The 13,861-nt window shown below is 36.1% G+C and overlaps 1 protein-coding gene across 2 annotated transcripts in view; it reads right to left on the minus strand.

Moving 5' to 3' along the window:
* Positions 1 to 11,424, minus strand: part of LOC138186508 (neural cell adhesion molecule 1) — a 209,646-nt gene extending 198,222 nt beyond the window's left edge. Inside the window, exons 1-2 of one of the 2 annotated variants that reach the window (XM_069126454.1) lie at positions 11,387 to 11,424; positions 10,619 to 10,843 (exon numbers count right to left, since the gene is read on the minus strand). The gene's annotated coding sequence lies outside the window, so the exon portion shown is untranslated. Of the gene's footprint in view, positions 1 to 10,618; positions 10,855 to 11,386 lie in introns of those variants that run through there. The other variant, XM_069126455.1, reaches the window with a different exon arrangement.
* Between the last annotated feature and the right edge of the window lie 2,437 nt (positions 11,425 to 13,861).

The following is a 13,861-nucleotide window of genomic DNA, read 5'->3' on the forward strand; positions in this document are numbered from 1 at the left end:
GGGATTTGAAACCCCGAACGTTCGTAACCAAAGGCGCTAACTACTGCGCTGCCGTCGTCCAACGCATTTATAGACTGTCGTGCAACTTATACAAGAATCAAATCCCTGTAACTCAATTTAGCTACAACTAATATAAGAACGAATTCCTGTAATTAATATATGTCTACCATCATTGGTCTCCAGCAACGTGTACTTTGAAATTACGTCTGTCGAAAACAATTGAAATGAACTAGCATCTAAAATAGCGGCGTTTTTTAAACTCAAATAACGACAAATCAGTTAGGAAATCTCGATTAGGCTTGGCTGTTACGAGCGAGCTAGTTTCAGTCGACGATCAAACCAAAGAGAATTCGTCGCGATATGACGTAGGTATATAACGTTATCGATGACAAAGAGATATCAATCACGAAGATACACGCGGATTCCTGGATCCTCGGGAATCTCGCGAACAGGCAATGGATTGGATATTCAGGTGACTGCGTTCAAAGCTATCGATTACAATCAACGCACGGATCGATCTGGGAGTGAAATTCACACCGTGTGCGAAAACCAGTCCTCATACGATATCTTGATGATTATTGGCAAGAAAAAATTCCACGGATGGTAGCAACAGGGGCCGATGATTGCGGCTATTTTCCTTGTGGCGCGACGCGGTGTTTGGCCATGGAATACGAGAGGAGAAAACTGTATATGTGTGTGAGTTAGAGAGAGAGAAAGAGAGAGAGAGAGAGAGAGAATAAGGCAATAATATACGAGAGAGGGAAACAAAAGTAACTTGGGAAAATCGAAACCAGAGAAAAGAGGGAATGGTCATTTTAACGATTGTTATAATTTTTTGATAAAAAGGCTGTTTCCAAGAACAAATTGTAATATGAAACATGGTAAACAAATCTGTATCGAATAAAGAATGAACATCGCTATAACTTTTTCAAGCAACGCGATATACAGAGTGTTCGAAAATATTTTAACTAAGAAGAAGGACAACAGTATATGCTTGCGAGGTTAGATCCGAAATTTTTGAAGCAGAAGCACCTGTATAGAGGCGAGACGATAGCGAGAGAGAAACAAATACGATCATGAACTATGAAAATTAATATATACTTAGAGAGAAATATATGCTCAGCCTATGATTCGCGTATTTGGTTCAAGCTCGTTGACAATTGACATTCTCTGCTCCCTGCGCTACTCTACGTGCATACGTATCAAATTTTTCCCGCGAGGAACTCACAGGACCGTCCGAAATGTTCAGTGAAACGTTCGGCCAGGTATTGGACGAGGTATATTTTCCCGGTGATCGCGATTAGATCGGACGGACTGATATTTGTGAAAAATCGCGAAAGTTATTTTGCGACGTACTGCGCGCCGGTTGATTGATTAACTGTATTGTATTTCTTTGCCTCAGCTGTTTGTACAACGGGTACAATTTTCATTGAATTTGCATCGCACGAGTGTAAACAATACGTTGCACGGTTTTTTGAACGCTTCGATTTTTAGTTGTAACAATGGAAAATGCGTGTGGGATTTTGTTCTTCTATTGTGTAAGAAATATTTTGTTCTTCTATTGTGTAAGAAATATTTTGTTCTCCTTCTTCGATCGTTTGTGAATATAATATGTGATGATATATCCTATCTTTCTTTAGACTCTCTAGAGTGTTGACATTCGATTTTAGAAAAGAATACGTAATTTACGATTTTGATCGCAGTGAAACTGGAAAAATAATAGTAAATAGACAGAATGTCTGCGAAAAAAGAATTATCGAATAAAAATGATCGAAGAATAAAAGGAAAGACATCGGTACAACAGAGAATTTTTCACTGATTGATACAAAATACATTTTGTTAAATAAAGCCTGTAGAGTGTAAACGATTACTAAAGTTAAGACAATAATTATAGAATTAAAGTTAGGAGCAAAGAATTTTGCTGGATTTGATTCTATGCTTGGAAATTTGATAATCAATTTAGTAAGTGTAATTTGTACCATTACTTATCGATAAGTAGCTCAAAAATATACGGTAAAGTTGTGAACTCGTCCATTAAGGTTTAAGTACACGTGTCGCAAAGTTACTTCACGTATAGCGTAATTACATGAAAAACATGCCACACAGAGAAATATATTGACAGGAATAAATATACGGTTGAGGCCAGAATCATTATCTAATACGCATAACATGTTGCGAAATTATGATCGATCATGCGTCATTAGGAACTTCACACGAGATTCGACAAGTAGTTCAGTCCAACATTTCATGCCTTTGATAAATATTTATATTTTAAAAAGTTAGATCAGGAAACTATACAAAGTTTAAAAATTGAAGATCTTTACCTGTGATCTATGATAAGGAAACTTTCGAAATGTTAGGTTATATAACTTTATCGTTTGTTACATAAAATAAAAATTATAACTTCCATACTAATTACGTGTTTTCGAACGTTTCCTTCTCGCGCTATGCTAATTAAATTATCTAGAATATTTACTCAACCCTTTCTACGAACCATGTCTTTCGATACGTTTCAACATCGGCGCGATATTTGAAGCATTAAATTTTGTTTTAAATAACAAACGAATAATACTTTTATAAATGAATAATACAAAAATAACTTCGAGAACTATAACACACATTCTCGCTGAGATAACACAGTAAAATAAATTGATAAGAATTTTTCAAATAATTTAACAGGAACAGTGTCACAATTCAAAATAGCGCTCTTTTTTAATAATAAGTAACAAGACGTCATTAGAGACGCTAAAAATTGCGAAAAGAAAAGAATTGTTTCAGTTCTATACAATTTTCCAATTTGCTACAATTCTATAATTTCAAACCACTTTCCTTAATTTCCTTTTTCAAACTACCATTTTTCTAGCAAAGCATAGGTGTTCATAGGGTCGTAAGTGTTAAAATACAAGTTTTTAGATCAAAATTCTTCGCTTTAATCAACGATATATTATAGATTCTCTGATTATTAGGCGCTTCGTCCTTTCCGATCCCATACTTTTCCGTGTCTAATTATCTAGTCTCATCTCGACTGCTTCGATTTTTAACGATCACGCGGCGGATTCAAGAACTTCGCTATAATAATGATAAGAAAAAAGGAGCAAAATACACAAAGAAGGGGTGAAGGGCGGTTCTATCTGTCGTGCTATCGGTAGAAACGATTATCGAACGAAAATGTGTGTGCGGCGTCGGAGAGTTTGGTCAGGACAAAGAAGCAATCGGTGCGTCAAGCAACCGATTAGTTTGCCAGTCAGGTATGTATTTATATTGTTAGTCAGCTCGTAACTGTCTACCTGCGGAATCGTTTCACGCTAGCCGACCTGTCTGGTTGGTCCGACGCGTCTCATAATGCAGGACGGAACATCGATACGCTTCCTTACGACCTGTCCGATATGTTTCTTTTGGCCGAACGCGTAAAATCGGGACCTGACAAAATAACGCAGTGTTATTATCTCGTCGCACAGGTTTTTCAGGTTTTTTAATGGTCTTTTACCTCTTCAGCACGGTAACGTGTTACTTTTGCTTTACAGAGAGGGTAAAGTTGATTAAAATTGCGCCCTCAAGCTTCATATTGGATTCATTTTGCAACCGGCACGAGAAACTTATAGCGAAATGAATATAAACGTGTTATAAAAGAAAGGTGTTTCAAAATTTTATATTCGAACGAAACAATGCGATAATTGACGTTAAAATAAAATAATTCTTGTCATCATAATATAATTCTAAATATTCCGTAGTCACTTAATGTTTTATTCTAAATTGAATCGTGTATTTCCGTAATACCTGATTAATACTACGCACTACTATCTACTATGTACTAAGTTAATGTTATGAACGAAACACGAACGTTATCATCGATTTTGACGTTTAAAGTAAAACCGACCGGACACTTTACTAACTTTCACATAGATAATTTGGAAACAATTATGCATCTAACAACGTTTTGATCGAGCACGAGCCTAAAAGTTGCAGTTTGTCGCAAGCTTGTCACAACAGCGTGACGATACATGCCGCTTTAATCGAACGGTCGTTAATTGAATATTTACATATATCCTGTATTTATGGTACGTACGTAGTTGCGTTAACGTGATTAAATGCCGAGGTCTCTTGAGCCTGTTACATCCTTCTGGTGAATGGGAACAGAATTTTATTACTGTGCTCGTAGAATGTGGTCACGCTGTTGTGTAACACGTAATTGCGGTAGTAGCGTAAAGCGTGTAAATTTAAGAGCCTATAATTATGTTAGTAACGATAACACGTGTCTATAAAGCGATTCGAAATCGGAATCTTTGTATCCTAAGAAGGACATAACTATATTATAAACTGTAATTTACTAGACATAAAGAAAATTCTACGTATGATAATTTTAGAAAATGTTAGAAGCCAAATACCAATATGGTCTTAAGGAAGCTGAAAATATTTCATTTACGTTTTGAATATCATATAATTAAAGTGATGGTGTAAAATATGGGAATATGGAAAGCTATGATCGTGTATTATACATATCTATATGTATCTATCACTGACGATAACCTGTATTTACGTAGGAAATTATTTGTATCATTATTCCTTCTCTTAATGGAACGAGGCAACATAACCGAGATAATTGAACGTTACAGAAATTTATTTCCTCATAATGAATTCAATTGAAAATGAAATATTCGTATAATACCATAGAAATCGAAAATAATTGATTTACATCTTCGAAACATGACATTAACGTCATCAATATCTTACTTTTAAGGATTCACATATATAATAACAATGTAACGATAATTGTAGGAACTGAATATCTTATTCTCAAAACCTACAGTCACGATTTGTAACGGTGTCCATATGTAACGGTATACGTAAAAAATGAGTAAACGTATCATTTGAATAATCAGCTACAGCGAAGATTAACATTTGATTAGAAGATTTAACTGTAACCACAGAATAAAGGAAAAGAGGGATTAAATTAAATGGCGTTAGCCGGAAACTGGCTATAAACGTAACTGTTACAACACGACGATCAATGACGACTGCTACGACGCGTCCAAGTGGTTGCAGCTGTCACAACAACCAGACAATGTAAAAAAGTGTTCCTGTCTCTTTAATAAGCTCCATGTTACACGCAATACGGCGCGACGTCGCTTCTACTATCTTTTTCAGATTTGTATCGCCGATTAAGATAAATGCAAACATGTGTTTCACTGTCAGATAATATTAAAAGGGTATTAAATTTTGGTAAGTACTTAAAACTGTGAAAAAATTCCAATTGCCAATTATTCGATGCGTGATACGAACGTGGTTGTTGTACGTATTTAAATATAAGTACATTCCTACTTCTAAAAGTCTTAGAACGCCTATTCTTGATAAACTTTCAGTATTTCGTGTAGATCGTAAATTTGTAATTGCATTTAATATATTTTTCGTCGTATAAAGCATCAAGTTGAGTGTTCTTTCAACCATTCATTGCCCACTTTTGAAGGAAATATAGGCGGTAACTGTTTTAAGGTTTTCGAAAGAGGGTGTATATCTTAAAAAAATGTTAATGCTTAAAAGTCGCCCAAAATATTTTCCAACAGACATCATTTACTCTAGAAATTTCCAAATAATGTAAAGTATAAAACGACGTAAAATATTCATTGCAACAAAGCCTACTGTTTCAGTTTAAAAATGTTTATCGTATAATTTTTATTTAGAAGAAAATTACTTGTATTTAAGAGATCGATGCTAAAAAGAAACCGTCTGAAATATTTTCCGAAATGCACACGTTACCTTGGAATTTCGTAAACGATGTAAAGTGCGAAACCATGTAAAATATTCACCTGCACGTTTCCATGTTTAAGAAGAAAGCTCGAAGTTAATCTTTGCGTGAACTTTACAAGCGCGATAACGTATTCTTTCAACACACGTCTCACAAACTCTTCGCCAGGTACATTCATCGTGCTGCAACTTAACACTTATTTATACGATTTTTTACGTGGTGGCTATTCGCACTTCAAATGGAGCCAAATACGAAAGGTGGGCCGCGTGAGAAAGTCCCGTGGCGCGCTCTTGATTGTCTTTTTTCGTTTAAATAAACAGTACGTCTCTGGTCTACCTTTCGTCCATCCACCGGCTTCCTTTATTCCACGGTCCTTCTCTCGGACCAGCCACGGTGAATAATGGCTGCTCCAACCTTTAGCGAGAGGAAGCCTCACGCTGAGTGCACGACGACGACTTGCACGCGTTTTTTATTCTAAGGACGCCAACTGCAGCCAACTGCGATATTGTTTTTAAGAGCAGCTGAGAGTATTGCATTCGAATATAACAGGCAGCGGAGTACGCGTTCGCACCCATGGTGTTGCTTCCGTGATGTTCACGCGAAATTTAAATTGGTACGCGTTACGATGGTTAATTAAAGTTTAATTAAAAGTTCATTAGGCTCGATATGAAGTGGCAACTGTCGGCAAAATTTATCGGGCCATTCGGCAACGACTCAGTTTCGTAATGGCTTCAGAATTACTTGCGGTCATAACTGTGATTATTTCGATACAATTTTCTCCGTTCATTAAAGCTTTCCAATTAAAACAAACCTAACGCGATAATGTCTACGGATCGTTGAAGAATAAGACATCCTCGAAGAAATTGGAACGATCACATTCGTCCCGTGTAGTCTTCGAAGAACGGTTCCACGGCTTCCTCTTTCGTTTCCTTCCTAATTCAACAGAAGTCTAAACTCGCTTCCTCCGACGGATAGACGTTCCAGCTTTCCATCTTGGCACGCCATATCAGGGCTGCATTAGACTAATGATCATGATGCATTAATATTCCGGCTGCTTTTCTGTGATGCATCATTCAAGCGTACTCCTTCAATCTATCTTGCTCCATTAATTACTTCGGCTTTTTGTGCCTGCGTATTCCAGTCGGCAGTTCCACTCTTTGGGAAAATAATTTCCTTCCTCACGTCATCGTCCCCAAGCGGCGACTGCTTTAATTGCCGCACACTCCAGGACTCAACGCTACGAAATCTACTTGCTCGTTTCCCCGGTGGACTCGAATGCTCCTCCCATTATACCCTAATGGCATAATAATCTGTATATCCCGCGATATGGTTTCCAATTTCAAGCGCTGATGCAGTCGGGGCGCAGCGTGTATAGTGTATACGTATAACAGCTGGCTTTCTGGGCTGCCGGTGAGTTACGATTGCCACCAAGTAATGGCTACGTGGATGTTTCGCTGGTTTGTGCAACTCTACTGCGTATTCCCCAAACCAGATTTTCTCCCGCCAAACCGACCCGTTCAAGATCGTTTCTCAATCCAGCCGAGGAAAATGTAATTTTGTATTTTCCTTGAGAGGATTTTAAACGAATGCCGCGGCTAATGGGACCTCCCATGGTCGCTCGATACCACCGATTCGATTGCTCGAAATGCGCCGCTGCCTGATTGAATTTAAGTATTCGATATATTTGCGCTTTCACGTTTGCTTCATTTGTCACGCGATTTGTATTGCGAACAAAATGCGAATAGTACATTTGCTTCCATCCGATTTACCCATCTATTATATTATAAATCCTTTTTACACGCGAATTTTAAAACTATTCTCTTTGCTTTTATTTCGTACGTTTTACGTTATTTAACATTAACGACGAATGTATCGATATAGTCTTTTCAAGCACCGTAACAGTCTTCTAATGACGTTATACGAAACCAGGGGGAATCATACTGTATTTTCATAAGTTTAAGACACTTGTACAAATAAACGCCATCCCTCTCAAAAGTCCCATTCGTTCGAGCAAATTCACGGTACCAGTTTTAAAATACACGTTTGCACGATTTTTCATCTCTCGACCAGAAGCTTTACCAACAAGGAATTCTTTGAATATTAGATACTCATCGAATCGCGAAGAAGTTTTACGACTCATTAGGAAAAACACTCTTCATCGGTAAAACAAAGAGTAGCCGAAATTTACGGATATGTCTTTCAATTTTACATGACATTTACGGGTCTCGTATAGCGACACAAGGGGCCACTTATTTTTCGAAGGGTGCTTCGCTAATGAGACATCCAAACGGGAACCTGTGTTACGTGATCGTGAACACTTCTACGGCTCGTAAACGTCCGGCGGTTTTACGCGGCCAAGCGTGTCAGCGTCGCCGTCATGGTAAATTTGCAACAAATAGAAACTGTGCGGCCGTGAGTGTATGCATGCCTCACAACTAGAAGGTTTCTTCAATAATGCACGCTTGTCGTCGAACATATAGGGCCGTAGAGTAAGGTCCGACATGGTCGACATTGTTTTATCTTTCAACAACGTGTTCGTGATAATGCGCCCGCGTGTAGATATTCGTGATAAAGGGTGTACTTGCAAATATTGTTCTTTTCGTGGACGTGTCAAAAATTCATCGCACGCCTCTTATTATACTTGGCGAGCTATATTACATTTGTCGATTTTTCGTCGTTCCGTAAAAATGCCAGCAATTGAAATTTTTCTCTGATATTTACAACGCGGGAATTTGGAAACTCACCGATATAGAAAACGCTTTTTCCGCTTAATATCGACGCTGAGGATGCTTAAACAAGGAAGCCGCCGCCAGCTTTCGACTCTCGATTGTCACTCTAACTGGCACAAATTGACACTGGTACGGGAAATAATTAAACGCTCGTTTCGCTCGGCCCGCGCTCTGTAGGGAAACAAGTTAAAATAAATCACCGAAATGTCGTTCGTTGTCGTGTGATTCGGCGCATCGACCCGCTGATCTGTGGACACGGTCCCGCAACTTCGAAACAACAATCGTTAATCGACCTTAAATTCGGATCGTAAATTATTTTTTATTCCATGAGCACTCGATGAAAATGAATCAAGCGTTTCATGGTTCTACGTGCTTGTATTATCCAATGGAGCTGTTAGTAGTTCATGTAATAACATGTATTTACTTAATTGAATCGTGTGTATCGTTGTGAATACGTTTTATGCTCTATTAAACACCATTTACAGAACATTAATTAATTTCTTTGAACATAAAAAAATGAAACAGTCGGAATCGACACGGACCTGAAAATCGATCAATTTCGAAGTGGGCAGTACTCTAATCTTTTTGTTTTATAAACTTTTCGTGATCGGTAAAACGACAATAGTCGTTAAAAATTCATGCAAAACTTTGGAATTGGAATTTGATGCCGAAAGTTTACAGTCAAATTTTAGAAAGTCGTTCTTCGTAATTATAACCTGCGAATACTGCGTAGGAAATAAATTCTCAAAAAATTATTAATACAGTTGTTACATGAATTTCAAAAAGTAGCAAAATTACTTTCGCCAAGACTGTATATTTGATAATTACATTAAGATATAAATTTATACTCTGAAAAAGTTTTCTAAAAAATGCATCATCTAGGTATGTCACAAACTACTGGACGATAATGCGAAAACAGTGTGGTAATTAAATACGGTAATTAATCATAACGTAAATGAGCTCGACGCATCTTTGCACCTTTGCTTATCTCGTTAAGTTGTCAAAGAAATGTACAGCACGGTCACGTTTCTGAGGAAACTAATGTTGTGTGTCCAACACGTTAATCGTTGGTCTTTGTTAATGAATTATTACCCTACACTTCGCGTACAAGCCAAGTACCGGTACGACAGCCAGTCAGCCAGTCAGTCACTGCAGTTAATCGCGACGTTGACGAAGAACGAGTGGCTAAGTGCGACACGGGAATTTTTATGTTGCTCCTCGAGCAAGCGTTAACCTCGCCAGCCGATTTCTATCATTGTACATGTCCGGCTGTACGGACGGAAGCAGGGAAACACGTGTATTCATATTACGAAAGCGATAACGCGCCTTTTATACGTAACAAACGAAAAAATTCCCACCTTTATCACGACCATTCTATTCACCTAACAAATGGAAGTGTTATTTACGCTCTTTTTCTTTTAATCGGTGATAGGCAAAAAGCAACTATTGTATCCTTTTGCATTTTGCATCGATATTAAACGATATTTCATTACAAAAGGAAAGTGTAAGCTATTGTTGAATGATTTAAAATAAAATAAAATATTGCGAGTGAAGTAAATAAAGCGAATAAAACGAATTAATCTTAATTGTTAGAAAGATAGCATAAAGTTATATAAAAAGAGTTGTATAATTAAATAAATTTGATTTAAAGGTAAAACATACCGATATAATAATATATCTCTATTATTAATTTCTATCAAGACATAATGTGACATATATGTTCCTTTCATTTCCACGAATAAATTCTATTATGCAAAACCCTATTAATTTCACAATTCTATCTCATAAAGAAGTACGTGGCAAATGCGTTACTGTATCAAACGAGGAATTAATTACCACGAACATCGCACGAAGTTTGTTCGCAGCACAGAAATCATCAGCTTGTCGATTAAATATTCAGGATCAGTTTCGACAAGTTTGAATTTTCTATTCACTAGTGGCAAACCACCGAACTCGTGACAGGAGTACAGGTATACTCGCATACAGAGTACTTACGTACCTAAGTGCGACAGATATTATCAGCCGCGAGAACGACTGTGTTTCTGGTCGTCGAAGGGACCCGCGAAAACGACGAGATTATTCAGTAAAAGTTCGCCGCCACTGTCTTATCATTCGTGTTCAAAACTTGTTCATGCTTTCCATTTACCGGAACGTGATGAGAAATCGGGATGGGAGGTCTTGGCTGTGTGTGTTCTCAGAGCTGGTTCCTGAGCTGGAGACGTTTCTTACACCGGTGACAACCCACCTGCCCTCTGTAGATCGCGCAACATCTGCGCTGGATTCACGTGTGTTCGCGATATGTTCGCGGTTATGACATCATTTATTTGAAGAACGGAATTTATACGGCACAAAAACTTCACGTTGCAAGTTCCTGCAAGGAAACAGACACGATTTACTTAAGTAACTTTTTCGACGAATAACTCGATCAAACGAATCGAATCTCGTTATTATCGAGTATCGAGAAGAGAAACCGCAAAGGAACGGTAAAGAGGCACGTACAGGATCGACAATATTATCGATATCCCCACCACTTAACACCAGTGGTACGTGGATTGCAAAATATATAAATTCTTGTCAATATCTAACCTCAGTTCTTTAATATCGATCACACACGATTGATAATATCGTCAATGTCATTAAACATATATCGTCATTAAATATTGACGGTTATTATTGCCAGATATTCGAGATATTACTGATCGTGTGCACACTCTTTAAGAAAATAATCGATTTTACACGATACAACAAGTTTTTTGTCGTCGGTTAAGTGATTGGTTTAAAGCGTATTAGAATGTATTAAACATGTGACGAGTTGTCTCTTATGTATGCGTTAACACTTGTTATAATATATACATAGTAGTTAATATATTGTTTGTGATTTTAAATGAATAACAATAAAAATACAGCTACTTACGACTTGAAATCGACTCCCCACGGTGTAGCAGCAACGACACTAGCGACCCTGGTGGAAGTTGTTGTTACAAGTCGGTTATATTTGGGCGGTACAGTAAATGTGTTTTCGCGTTTCCGAAGGATTTATTTACCAACATTTGAACTTTCGATACATATTTGATCCCGGTTGTTTATATTACATTTCGTGTTACGAACGAGTTATATGTTATAAAAACAGTATTTTGACATACATACACCGTCCAAAACAATTAAATAATCGTTACTACGAACAGTTTTATTACACGAAAAAGGTTAACAGAAACGAATAACTCTTGTGGACTTCGATACATTATTCGTGCGATGTTGCCATAATGACTGGCTTAAAGACAATCATGGAAGCAAGGTATGTAAGAAACAAGTAAGTGACATAGCGAACGTTTCACTAATTATTTTAAGCAGTGCACTTACATGATTTACAACAAATAACTGACTTGTGTAGTAACAATACAATACGTCATATGACATATAATTCAAATAACTCTATTTTAATGATAATTGTTAATTCATGAAATTTGAAATTGATTTCACTGCCTGGTTATGTTTAATGCAAATATTTTGCTTATGTATGCATGTTTTATTTACATTTTATCTTTTACATTATTTCGTATTTATTGCTTGTTAAAAATTACTAGTAATTTTACTTTAAAGTATTTTTATTTATCCCATTTACTTTTTATATTTAATTATATTTATCTATTTTTATATATCTGAAATGTAAACCTATGTACAGATATGGAAGCGCAAATTTAACCACTAAAGTTATTTGACAAGGAACAAGTTCTTAATCTGCCTTTTCAATCTTTATAGTCTTTAATTTTATTTATAATAGCATAAAATATTATTCTAGATATTATATAATCTTTTATTCACGCAACTTAAACAAGTTTAAAATATGTTTTCGTTGATTATGTCTTTGATGATATCTTTTGTCCAGAATCCAATATGGACGAACAATTTATGGGACGAAATAATAAAAATAATTCATGAATTCATTTTAATGAAACGGTAAATGAAAGTACTTTTCCATTTTCGCGGAAGTGTAGTTTCTTTATTCCCTATTAACATCCATCTTAAAGCAAATTTAGAGGCGCTTAAAGTTACACAGTAACCCCCTCGATTTATCAGGATTATCGATATTTTAAGGATATAAAGACAGTTTTATGGTCGCCGATACTTGGCCATTATTTATGGATAATCGATTGTAACATCTGTACTTCATAGCAGTGGTGTGGCGTATATCAATATTTATTTTATCGAAACGTTTCGTCGAAATATTGCGCTTTTATGCCTTTACATCTTTATTAAACGATAATGTTGAGAATAATGGTTTTGAGGTTGAATTTCTCAGCAAAGTTCAAAGTAATATAAGTAACGTAAGTTGACTGGAAATATAAACAATATCTAAGATAAAATTAAATTAATAATAAGTATACTAAGTACAGTAAATAAATATGTATATTTTTATATTTGCTATAACGAAGATAGAATATGTGAAAATGAATGAAGCTGCAGGAAATTAATGCTTTAGTTTTAATCAATAAAATCAGAGTACTATAACAAATCCAAACTTTTATGTATTGATATACTTTGTTAACCTATTTATCTTTTAAGCAGAAATGTTTGAAATTACAGTGTTAATAGTTAATAAAGACAAATAAATTTTAATTAAATCGGTTTTAATCTTTAGAAATGAAAATATAATTTATTCTTTTGCAGGAATGAAACGACACTGAAAGCACAAAGTCCTTCGATAAAGAAGTTATTATATTCAACAGATTGGTGATTCAAGTGACAAGTTAGCCCTTCTTCTTCGCGTAACAAGATAAAGCAAGTTCCTTTTTATGGTTCTGCACGTAGGCATAGCACCTACATAAAGGATACATAAATTAATTTGAGGTATTATTTTTATATTATTTGTACTGGATTCTAATTTTACTTTGATCGTATTGATCGTATTGATACTTTCGAGAACATACGTAAAATTGAATCCTATGTGAGAAAGTTATAAACAGAAGTCTCTTATTGCAATTAAGCTACATACATATGGACGAAATTGCAAAATCGTTAATTTTATTTTTACTAGCTCGTATTCGTATTCTACTACGTTTATAAACTTCGTCCATAGTTTAAATGCCAGAACGAACATGAAACTTCGTACTTCTATCTCCCGATCGACCAAAATTACCGTTTTCGACCCTTTTAAACACTGGGTCGATTCTACTTACCGTGAATCGGGTTCACCTACCTTATTACATTCCGTGATAATCGATGGTGATGTTATTTCAGTAACGATAGGTACCTTAAAGCACGATAGTTTCATATAACCGCTCTGAACTTACGACTTATACGTGCTTCTTTATCGATGCTACTTCTAAAATTGATCTGTTAAATTTCAGCATTTCTAATTTGCAATCTGTAATGAGGATACTCAATGATA

Source organism: Bombus flavifrons, chromosome 13 (assembly GCF_040668555.2).
Source record: "Bombus flavifrons isolate JBK064 chromosome 13, iyBomFlav1_principal, whole genome shotgun sequence".
NCBI classification, from domain to species: Eukaryota; Metazoa; Arthropoda; class Insecta; order Hymenoptera; family Apidae; genus Bombus; species Bombus flavifrons.